This window comes from Scardinius erythrophthalmus (genome assembly GCF_964197995.2).
Source record: "Scardinius erythrophthalmus genome assembly, chromosome: 15".
Lineage (NCBI taxonomy): Eukaryota > Metazoa > Chordata > Actinopteri > Cypriniformes > Leuciscidae > Scardinius > Scardinius erythrophthalmus.
Genome location: NC_138235.1, coordinates 36,472,492 through 36,485,669, shown reverse-complemented (window position 1 = coordinate 36,485,669; position 13,178 = coordinate 36,472,492). Strand labels below are relative to the sequence as shown.

Genomic DNA, 13,178 nt, shown 5'->3' with positions numbered 1-13,178 from the left:
TAGACATCAGTGTTTATATTTGAAATGTAAACTTTTATCCTAGTACTTCTATGATAATTTGAACTATTGTATCACATAAATAATGATACTATCCCCCTGCCAAACAAAGCTACAGGAAAATTATCTGGTACAGAAAACAGGCCCTCCACCCTTTGGAAAGTGATAGGCATACAGTTATGCACAGAGGTTTAAGAAATCAATTCAATCCCCACTCATTTTTATTTTTTTGTAAATCACTGTATGATCAGTACAATTTCAGTTAAACACAACTATCACACAAGTGCTAAACTGAATCTGTGCAAAACAAGGTGCAAAAGTTGAGTGACTGAGTAACTGACTGCTGTGTATGTGTGTGTATATATATTAGTGCTGTCAAACGATTAAAATATTTAATCGCGATTAATCGCATTAATGTCATAGTTAACTCGCGATTAATCGCACATTTTTATCTATTCTAAATGTCTCTTGATTTATTTTTGTCCCATTATTTTTTTTCTCATTTTAATGCTCTTATCAACATGAAAAAGCGGATTGGCTTGCTTTGTGCAGATTTTTTTATTATTGAAAACAACATTGGCAATACTGTGTTCAATTTCACACTAACATTCTCACTTGGAGCAAATAATCTCTCACACAATGTAACACTGTCCATCAATAAAAGGGTAAAAGAAATCCTAACGAGGTCCTGATATTGACGAGGGTTTGGAGAATTCGCATCAGCTGTGTGTGTGTGTGTGTGTGTGTGTGTGTGTGTGGCCATCATCAAGTGGTGTTTCAGACTGGACGTACTGCGATGATGATAGCTCAGTTCACAACGACAAAACACACAGATCACTTTGGTCTAGTCAATGGAACCATTTGGCAACTTTTTAAAAGTAAACTTTCCATTCAGAATCTTATTGGCATCCATTTCGGCGTCTCGCGCTCGTCATCCACTCAAAACGTAACGTTGACCTACTATTTGGCCGGCTCGCAAGCCCAAACAAGTGTGTGCGCGTGCCTGCTGTTTTGTTTCCGGTCTAGCTAGATCCGCTCATAGACATAATATACATAGACGCCCTATTGGCCGCTGGATCGTACGTCAACGGCGCCGCCATACTGCGGAGGGCAACTTTCCCATACTCTCATAACGAGAATTGAGAAAAATGCCTATTTCTTGTGCTGCTTGGGGCTTTACAAATAGCCACACAATTGAAAACAGGTCTCAGGGAATTACCTTTCTCAAGCAAAACTGAAAATTTGTTTCTGGTTGCATTTCATTTACTATTTTTATTATCAGAGGAGAAAGGCCACGAAATTTAAAAATACTACTGTTATTGTGTCACGAAATGTAGTTTTAAGAGTTTTTCAGTCGACAATGTAGTTGTTTAAAGCTCAAATCTGTGGTTTATTTATAAAGATAGCGCCTTTTTAAAAATGTTATCTGACGGTTTCGGAGTTGTGAGATCAAGCGATCCCCGCGGGCGTTCAGCGCTCATGTACCCCGCCGAGAACAGCCTTGCCTCGGCTATAGTGCATGTCGTACACCGCTTCTGAGTTCTGACGTTCGTCGCTGTCAGTCTAGTGAGAATAATTCGTCTTGTGTTTATCTAACGGGCGATCTTTGGTTTCATTAATCTATAATTTGTTCCTTGGCAGATTGTTTTGGCTGAGGGCAAAGTGAAGTTTCATAACTTAATATATTTAGGCTATTATAACAGTGTAGCCTGCTGTATGTTTGACTGGATCGTTTACTTTATTTCTTGATTTGTATAGCTTCTTATACCTTTTAAAAACTGAAATTTAACAAAAAGAGACAGGGTTGCGTCATTTTATTTTATATAGCCTATGTAATAATATTTTAAAATGTATAAATTTACATTATTTATTATTGTTATTATAATAATATACCACTTACAATTATCAATCTATTATAGTTATGCTGTCAAATTATTTTACTATTCATAGTAACTATTTAACCTATTATTTTTTATTGTCTATATTCTGTAATTGATATTTCATATTCTACTGCTATTATTATAGTATACATAAACTATATGCTATTATCAATATATTATTATTATTATTATTATTATATTAGTACTTATGATATTATATAATTATACTTTTCATTACTATTTTATTTACTGTATACTGTTTGTTTATTTTATTGACTAAACTATTTACTATTAGCCTACCTCTCACTTTATCTTATATTTACTATTTGCATTGCACTGTAGTTGTACCATATCATATTACCATAAATGATCCATCAGTTATCTTTGTTATTGCTAAAATCGGGTCAATGACAGAATATGCTTTTCCCACAATAAGAAAACTTTATTTAATTTAATGTGAAAATTAAATTATATCTCAGTATGGGGGTGTTCACAATTCTTATCCAAGAATGAAAAGCTAAATACATGACAAGCCAGAGCTTTCGCCATTCCTTATTAAAAAAAAATATATATATATATGTCTATCTATCGAGAGTTTAACTAACTACAGATGGAACTTTTTTTGTACACCACATACAAACCACCGAAATCGGTTGATAAATGTAATTTTTTTTGGTTTTTATACAGAAAAACCGCAGCTCAGCAGTTTACTTGCATTTGATTACAGCGCAGTCTTGCCCTCCACAAAATGGCGGACGCGTTGACGTATCGCAGCAACGTTCCAAAGCGGCCAATAGGGCGTCTATGTATATGTCTATGGATCCGCTTGCGCTTTGGTCGACTAAGCAACAAAACGTCCTCGCGCGGCGCAAGCCATTGAAATGAATGGGTTTCATAGAGCAGCGCCGCGCATGCCGCGTCCTGTTGCAAAAGCATGTGAAAAAAACTACAAAGTTTGCTAGGCCAAAAAGACCGTTAATCTCGCGATAAAAAAAATTGATCGCGTTAAAATGGGTTTGCGTTAACGCCGTTAATAACGCGTTTAACTGACAGCCCTATATATATATATATATATATATATATATATATATATATATATATATATATATATATATATATATATATATATATATATATATATATATATATACACACAGTGCTATGCATAAGTTTAGACACCCATGCTAAAGTTGACTAAAAAGAGGAATAAAAAATCATCTTTTGGAAATTGAAATTTGCCTTAAAAAAAAAAAATCCAACCTTTAAGGACACCAATTTTCTTTGTGAATGAATAATGTATCGTAAATACAAAAATGTTCTTCCTTAAAATACAGGGTGCATAAGTCTGGACACCCCTATGTTAAATTCCCATAGAGGCAGGCAGATTTTAGGGGTGTCCAGACTTATGCACCCTGTATTTTTAGTCAACTTTAGCATGGGTGTCTAAACTTATGCATAGCACTGTATATATATATATATATTCTCTGTGTTCAGCACATGATCAGTGACTATGTGGAGTGAACCCTCCACCTCCACTTCTTTGTGGTGCGTGTTTAAGGTGTTCTGAGGTGAAAGTTCTAATGGAGTCCTCCGTAGCAGTTTGGTCAAACTTCATAACTCCATCTGCACAAATACAAAAACACACATAATTACTATCATACAAAGGCACTCTGCAGTCATACATCAAGTCCCTCATTCTTTTTAATCTGGCCTAACCTTGTAGTGCTCTGTATATTTTTGTGTTTCCGAAAGGCCTCTTGCCTTTTTGCCCCCTCCCTTCATATTAAAAGATGCCATTATGGCATTAGAGAAGAGTCTAAAGGAAAAGAATTTACATTTAGAAATCAAATATGATCAATAAAGAAAATAATCAATAGGAGAAAGAATGTTCTGTGGCCACAAACACATACACAAATCATATTCTGCATACACACAGTCATGTCAGTCAGGGGGGTTTATGATGAATGATGTTAGCTGCTACTTGTTAAGCTTCAGTGCAGTGCGAAAGTTATTTTCAAAAGTAGGCTAACTATGGCCAATGTTTAGCTAACACTAGCTGGTGGAGATGCACTCCCTACCCCACAACAGGTTTAGGTAGGCTAGTTTAAGACAATAACGCTAAAACAGCTAAAATTAGTAATGCAGAATTTAACATAAACTTCACTAAGTTGACCGAACCTACCTTGAAAACAAAGATTTTTCAGTTGCTGCTGTTCACTTTTCCTGTGGTGTTTCCTGTGGAACTACCATACCGCAGGCGTGACTTCCTGTTTCATATATATATGCGGACCAATTCCGGACGTCATCACAACGTGCAAACTGCTTCTGCTTTAGACCTAGGCTACTCATGAATCACGTTGAAAAACAATGTTAATATCTAACATTAAAAAATGCATTCAAGAAGCTAAGCATGTCAATGATTAATGCCTCAGTCAATCAAACATTTCCCCACATTCATTGTTCATGTCAATTTCCTTCACCTGTCTTAGACGTCCACATGACGTCACAGTCTGCACCTTCAGGGAACTAAAATCTGACTTCCAAACATGAAGTAGAAAAGACCTCATTTGGAGGTAACTTTGCAAAACTAGATCATGTCAATTTCCTGCACCTGTCTTAGACATAACATCCAGAAAATTACCTATTCCGGCGTTCAAATATTGAACATTATACTGACGTCCAGGTGGGGTCATGGTTAGATGTCCAAATAGCAGACCTAGATTGCACGTTGCATAAAGGTCAAAAATTGGTCTTGGACCGACTGATGCAATATAGACATGATCTGCCTGTCCAATAGACGTCTGATGTTTAGTGGGATGAGGTTGAAAAGACTGTTTGTGAAGCTGTTTCATGACGACTCTCTCCGGGTCAGCACAGCTTTAAATGTTGCGAGATGATTTTGTCAAAGGTTTAATAGACAGACGAAATGGAAGCAGATTGTGTGGGGGTTTGAATCGAGACCACATTTTTTTAAAGATGAATCGTGCAGCTCTATTGTCTTATCTCTCTCCCAGTATGTGAGTAGCGCGAGGGCTTTTCAATGCATTCAATCTCACGTCGCTTTTACGCGTCCACTTGAAAGGGATATTACGTTACTCGACACTCAAAATTTAACAACACATTTCATCCTTTGTTGGAACGAAAGTGACTTACTTCGGTCATCCTCGTCTATAAGCAAGGACAAAAATAAAGCAATTTAATTTGAATTAATATCGATTCTGTAATAAAATAAAAAAAAATCCATTTTAAGATCGTTTAAAAAAACAACAACACGATACCTAGGTGAATCGATTTTTTCTCCCAGCACTAGTGAAGTCACTCAGAGGCCCATACGGAAGAAAATGAATAGTTGAATAAAGTCTTTATTTTGTTTTTTAGTGCACAAAAATTATTGTCCTCACTTGATAAACTCACCAGAATAAAATTGCCTAGAAGCCTATGGAGGAGTGAGCCAGCTCTCAGATTTCATCAAAAATATCTTAATTTGTGTTCTGGGGATGAACGGGAGTCTTACGGGGTTGGAATAACATGAGGGTGAGCAGGGCCGTTTGAAGGAATTTGGGGGCCCCAAGCAAAATGGACATGGAGCCCCCCCAACCCCCCCACGCACGCACACACGCACGCACACACGCAAAGCCTACAGGAACCGCAGCATAGCCAATACAGTTTAAGTTCACCCACACTTTATATAAATAATAAATAGTTAATAAACAGTACCAGTAAACATGTGGGTTACCCTGATACTGTACTTCAAAATGTAACAGTGTAAAAATTGCCACACAGAATTAAGTAACTGTTCAAGATCCATTGGTAACTTATAAAAATAATGTCATATTTGCATAAACTATCACTACCGACAATGTCATGTCATTAAATACGATAAACAGTGATTCTGGAACAGATCTGCGTCTTCCTAATATGGGATGATTTTAGTATCAATATGATTAACACATGCAAGCACACTTATCAATGAACTTGATACATGTTGCAGAAATGTTTTATCCATGCCTTTCAACTTGCGTGTGCAAAATTCAAAACTGAATGAATGTGAAGCAATTTGTACAAATGGAGACATTTTTGTGAATACAAATGTTTTCCTTTGTATTATTGTATCATAATTTGCGCATGCAACACAGAAGATGTGCATGTGTGGATCAGGTGACACGCGTGCATTCATTGACGTCTCCTCTGAGTCGATCTCATTTGATTCATTTGGATTTTGAGACTTTCTTTTCGCAGTTTTTAAGCATTTCACAACCCACACACAAACAACTACAAATGAATAGGCCTGGTGCTAATTATTAATGTGTGCACAACTACCCATCTATTTGACAAATTCACAAATGTGTGTCACTACATTTAAACTAATACAATACAACTTGTGTGTGCAAAATCCAAAATCACATGAATGTGCAGCATTTTGTACAAATAGAGACATAGTTGTTAATACAAAACCTCGATCTTGTATTAATGTAGGCCAGAATTTGTGCATGCAACAAGTAAGACGTGTATTTGTGGATGAGATGACACGCGTGCATTCATTGACTCGTTTCTGAGTCGATCCTATTTGATTCATTTGGATTTTGAGACTTTCATTTCGCAGGTTTCGCCTTGCACGATCCACACACAGATGTCTGAGAAAACCTGCTACCACTAGATGGCAGTATTCTGCTAAAACAGACAACGTCAGCGTAATCAATCGTTCTTCCCCATTTAAGACGTTTAATGTGAGTGATATTGAAGAAACAAATTTAGTACACAATATAGGCCTACCTTATTAATAAAGCATACTTTATAGAGGCAAACAGATTACATCAGATTATGAACAACACCCATAGAAAACCATTATAAAACGCTTAAGGTTCAATAAGGTGTATTGGCTACTGAGTTTAAATATCACCGTCTTACTGCATTGACGTTAAGCTTCTTCTTTATAATATGCTCTATGGGAGGAAATCTTACAGACAAGAGCCTATGAACGCGACGCGCGACGTTTCACGTTAATGGCATTTGTAAAACATTGACCAAAACAGTCAGAACAATTATTTACTGTGCATATTGATTAGATTTATAAAAAAATTTGTACATTTACTGACGATGAAGCATTAATTTATGCTGCTTATTGACATGTTCACCTGCATTTTAACACAGAAGTTCATGGTTATGAAAGTCAAGCTGGATATTTGCTTCTTCATGATTTTTCTTATAGCAGTAAAACTGAGTTTCCAGACAAATTTTTTGAGCTTTTAAAATGAGGAAAAATAAAGACAGTTCAACCTACTTAACATTAGGATACAATTAAAAATGTGTGTATCTTACCCTCCGCACAGATGAAGCATAAGATATAAGCCCACATACTGATGAATGTTTGTGATGTGTTGTTCTTGTTCTCTCGATACTGCGCCTGCAGCTCAACTGAGCAGGATGGACACCTGCAATGTAATCAGTAATCACTTATATTGGTCCCACCGAAAGATGGCAGTGCACGAGGGCTGAAAACTCGCTCTCAAAAACTCCCACTTTTATTTTTTTCACCTGAGAGTAAAATTCATAAACAAGGCGGTTTAGAAAACTCACATAACAGACAGACAGATGTACATGATTAGCTTTTTTTTTTTTTTTTTGCAGCAATTAATGGTAATCTGTTAGTTATTTTTGTATTCCTCCTGCCTTCTAACAATTATGTCTGAGGGAAAAGACAGGCTGTTTAGGAAAAGATTTATGTTTAAATTAATAAAGAAAACTAGGCCTTTATTTTAACTTTAGAAGCATTTAATAGCTAGTTTTTCTTTTTGTTCTGGGCTGTTTTTCTTTCTTTTTTTTCCTATCATTTCTTAATTTTAAAACCGAATGTAATAAATAAAAATAAATAAATAAATCTTTATGTATAGCTCTTCAAAGCAAATCGAACTAAATTCATATGGATTTTTAAAGAAAATAATTCAAGATGCTGCATATATGTTGAGCTATTTCTAAAAAAAAAAAAAAAACATTTGCTGAACTCTGTTTTGTAACTGTTTTTATATTTGGATGATGACTAACTGGATAGCTGATTTACCGTTAAAAGTAGAAGAGGCGGGAACAGTGCGCGACCAGGAAGAAAAAAAGTGCACGAAGAAGTGACTTGACGTGATGTGCCGTTTTTCAGCTAAAATACCTCAGTGAAGCTTGAAGGATTGGCGTCTTGGATATCTAGATCGCTACTGGATTTTATTGTTGGTTTGTGAGTACTCTTGACGAATTAAAACGCACGAGCCCCGCCAAAGCATACTAACGATGTAGCATATTGAAAGACATGGGCCTAGTGTGGGCCGATTGGTTTTTAAATTATGACCCCTCATGTATTTTTCACAAAGTTTTCATGAGAGGTCAAGTTTGTCACATCGAAAATCATTCAGTGCTGCAGTCTGCTCTATGAATAAGATGTAGGCTAATCTTGCGTATTAACCGCAAATTGTAGCTTATTAGCATTAGTTCTGTAGACAACTCTGAAGTAGGCCTAGACGAGTTTTTTTTTTGTCTACGTCTATGTTGAAGCTCAGATCATACAAGTACTTTTTACAGACATAACTCTAATAACAATGTGCAATGTAGGCCTACATTAGCGAAAGACTGACCACATGCTAGTTTTTTTGCTAGCCACTAGCCACTACGTTTGTAAACTGGTAAATCAATCAATTTCCAAGATAGCCTAATTACAAGAAAAGCAGATCTGTCTTCTATTTCCTTCGTTTCCTCCTCTGGGGAGAGCGGGGCACAAAGCAGGCCCGGCTGCAGAATGAAATGACTGAGGGGGCATGTGAAATTGTTAAGGGGGCTTAACTTTATACCATCAATGAACAATACACAATAACTTGCTTAGTAAAAAAAGATAAGCCAGCTTCATTTATTATGCATATATTAACCCTTTCACGCTTAATTTTAATATTCTAACTGACTCTGAGTTTTTTCAAGGCGACTGTTATTTTAGAATTTAGAACGTTCCCCCTTAATGTTTCCATGGCAACGCGTCATATTTGTCACGTGACACACCGCGGATATATCGCTTTTATTTCCTTTTCCCTTTTTGATTCAAAATACTCACAAACTTGCTTATCATGTCATCAACTATCTGATAAAAAAAATGTGTATGTGAGTGTGTTTGGTCATTTAAAAACCTTTATAAATAATCTTGATCTTGATCTATAACGTGAGATGGCTGTTTCTTTGCGCCGCGTTCTGAGAATCCTGTGAGTCATCAATTTCTCCCGAAATACATGCAAGAAAGTGGAATAGAAGAATAGAGTAAACTACTTTATAGTTACTTCCACTGTGTTTGTCTGATATGATGAATAGCACACGTCGGCAAATTATATTTGAATAGATTGTTATTGCTGCTTCCACAGACATCAGTGTGTATTTTACAAACTCCAAATGTATTGTTTTACTAGTGCTTAATGTGTATTTAATTGTCTGAAACCTAAAATAAAAATTGTGAGGTTGAAAACACTGCATAGTTGTGATATATGACAGCGCTGAGCGCGTCCGACTCTGGCTCAGCGCCAACCAACGCACGAAAGCACAGTTTGAATCTGGCCGTTATGTCACGTAACCGAACATTCTAAATCCCATATGTGGGACCGTACTCTCAGGGGCACTGAAATAAAAAAAAAATCCCATATATGGGACTGTACCGCTCAAAAGGTTAAACATTTCATTTGTAACCATAAATACAAAAATTAAACTGAGGGGGCACAAATCAGATCTGAGGGGGCAATGCCCCCTTTTGCCCCCTCGTGGCGCCGGGTCTGTAACACGTTTTGACTTTCTCAGTTTGTGTAAAAAATTTGTCTAGAAGCCTACAATTATGTGGTTTTGTTTTATTAATACAGTATATTTTTTCTTGATATACCCCGAAAGAATGGAAGTGAAATGTGACAACATGCCCCATAGGTGGGTTACATTATAACATGATGACCATATGACAGCTTAAAATGTTATCTGATCTAATAAAAAAATATACAAGACAAACTAAAATATTTTCAAAATAAAATACAATTATTAACTTTTTCATATAAAATAATGGCATTTTTTAATAATAAAATATAAACTAATTTTTGAGTTTTGACTACGAACACAGGAAAACACAGCTATACAACATAGTTCAGAACAAATAATTAATTAGTAATTTCTGAACATATTTTTCTCATGTTTTCTCAATAGAATTAATAAAAGTATAGAATATAATAGCATATTTCTAATAAAGGCACATTGTAACGCAGTGTGTCAACATGCCCCGCCTGCACAACTGGGATTTAAACCCTGCTAGTGTCTTCTGCTAGTTAGCGAAGCATTAAAGAACTATCTCAACTGTTAAATAACATATTGGAGATTAAAATAATATCAGATTTGTCTAATTTTAAATAAACACAAAAAAATAGAGATGAAAAATTAACTTAAAGGTGCTGTATGTAGCTTTTCTACCAAAACGAATTCTTTTTTTATTGCCTGTGTGTGAAGGGGTTGTAATCTCACATTAAAATTATCCACTTTGCAGGTTTTGCTATTACCTCTGAAAGCAAGTATTCTTATTTTTATGTGAAGGTCCCGGGTCGGATTTACCGCCAGTGACGTGTCCTGCACGCGCGCTCCCGAGCCTGTCCACGAATTGGGCCTACTGACTTTGCACTCAACAGCGACGACACTGCAATGACTGACACTTATGACTTATGCAACTTATGACATGTCTGATAACACTAAGAAACGACCTGCGCCCAGCAAAACACAGACTCCAACACAAACTCCACATATTGATAAAAAACAACAACAAAAGTTTTTTTCTGCTGAAGCTCGTAAGGCCAGACGTGAATTGGATGAACTAAAAAACACGGATCAACATCGGCAGAGCATTTGAATCATGGAGACACCGTATCTACAAACCTAGAATGTACATTTCCTGAAGAAAATGTGAAGTAGTGCTTGCAGTGGCAAAATTCGGCACTAGGTTGCTAGGGTTCCATACTTATCATGGTACGAGCATGGAGCATTAGTTCAACGTCAAGCTGATAAAAGTAGCCTATTATTGTAACGTTGCAGTGGGAGTTTACCTGAGTTTCCAGCATGTTGTGGGATGCTTTGTGTGTTGCGTCTCAGTCTGGCCGGTACCCACAGTGCTCGCTCATAAATTCGAGCACGCGTAAGAGCACACGCTTGTAAACTTATTGGTTGCAATCTGAAACATCACCGCTAGAGGCCGCTGAAAACTACATACAGCTCCTTTAAGTAAGAAATTTACTTTTGCTATGGTTTAATAAATGTCTATGGATATCTTTCCAATTTTTTTTATAATTTTGGCGCAATTTTTTCTCTATATAGTGTTGATATGGCAACTAGTAAATACACCAAGTTTCGTTGTGCTAGCATGTGAGGAAGTGTTACAACTAGCCCCACGCTCCCCTACTCTACCTGTGCATGACATTTGTCAAGCTATGCAAAAAGAGAATAATAGACAAGATGATCCCGTAACACATTTGACTTCAATGATGTCAAACGCATTGGTTCTTGTGTCTTGTGATTGATCATAATATGGCAAGTGAGATTTGAGATCTGTTGCAGACAGCAGGTGTGCTTGACTGCACTTATCATGGGATTCTTAAATGCCGTTTCAATGCAGATTGCAAATTATATGGTAAATGTTCAAAGTTGAGAGGCATACAGGTTGTGATGTTAGAATAATATCGCATGATGGTTTTCAAGGATAAGCACACTTATTGTTGACACAGCTGTCATGGTATAGACCACAACCCATAAAACATACAAGTGCACCATACTAAATGACTGGAAACTATGTAAATTGTGCAGAAATCTGTTGGTTGTTTAAAGGGGTCTGACTTCATGTGGTGCATATTTTAAACTCAGTCAATCAGTGTCAGAACCAAAATATTATTAAAATACCAAAATACTATATATATATATATATATATATATATATATATATATATATATATATATATATATATATATATATATATATATATATATATATATATATATATATATATATATATATATATATATATATATTTATTTATATTTATATTTATATTTATATGTATATGTATGAAGAGTTCAGATGAAAAAGCCTCTAAGTGCCATCTGGAATAGGTAGCATATATATATTGGTAGCATATATACTTATATACTTATTGGTGTATGTATGAAGAGTTCAGATGCAAAAGTCTCTAAGTGCCATCTGAAATTTTCTTCTAGAATGATCATTTTTATCAAGCTCATATATTTAAGTTCAGTAATTTCACTTAAATGGCAATGAAAATTACCAGTCATTAAATATACGAGCTTGATAAAAATGATCATTCAAGAAGAAAATTCCAGATGGCACTTAGAGGCTTTTGCATCTGAACTCTTCATACATACATACATACATACATATATATATATATATATATATATATATATATATATATATATATATATATATATATATAAGCTTAGCAACTAAATGGTTTATTTTAGGTTTATTATATTATATTTCTCTGGATATATCTTTGTTTTTTAAGTAATTTAACTTGCTGTTTCACTATTAACCTAGAGAGATGCTGCACATTGGTAATTCACACATCTACGATCTCTGCCTGTAAATGGGATGGTATTGCTTATTTGCTTATTTACTCATTCATTTCATTATTTATACAAAGTCAGTGGTGCCTGCATATACAGCATGCGGGCACCATGGACTTTGTATAAATAATGAAATGAATGAGTAAATAAATAAGCAAATAAGCAATACCTTAATCATGTCATGTTTATACAAGAATATTTATTTACACACTGATTGATGCTGCTCATAGGTGGCATGCACAACAATAACTGTAAAATCTTAAAAGTATATATGAAGAGTATACCTTAAATAATTAAATACAAAAACAGGAAGTCATTACAGGGTAGCGCAGATTAATAGGGGGAATAAATTACACCACTAAAAATACCACCAGAATTAGAGAAATATTTAGGTAGAATTGCTGGAAATTATAAATTATTATAATTAGATATATTTGCATCAAACACATAAGAGACGAGCATTATTTCTGGCATCTGTAGGCCAAATATCATTGCATGTCCTTTGCTTTGTATAATAATAATGTATACGTACATTTGAATTATTAGACAATGTCGAAATAAAGTGAACCTGCAGACAAAGGCATGTCAAGGGAACTGTAGTGTATTGAGTATTGACTCAGGAATAAGCAGAGGTGGCATAAGTACTCACTTCCCGTACTCAAGTTGAAGTACAGATACTTGTGT

The 13,178-nt window shown here is 35.4% G+C and overlaps 1 protein-coding gene across 1 annotated transcript in view; it reads right to left on the bottom strand.

Moving 5' to 3' along the window:
• Positions 1–8,190, bottom strand: part of LOC308703372 (histo-blood group ABO system transferase-like) — a 64,933-nt gene extending 56,743 nt beyond the window's left edge. The window contains exons 1-2 of the mRNA XM_081386806.1: positions 7,936–8,190; positions 7,197–7,309 (exon numbers count right to left, since the gene is read on the bottom strand). The gene's annotated coding sequence lies outside the window, so the exon portion shown is untranslated. The remainder of the gene's footprint in view (positions 1–7,196; positions 7,310–7,935) is intronic.
• Positions 8,191–13,178: the final 4,988 nt, after the last annotated feature.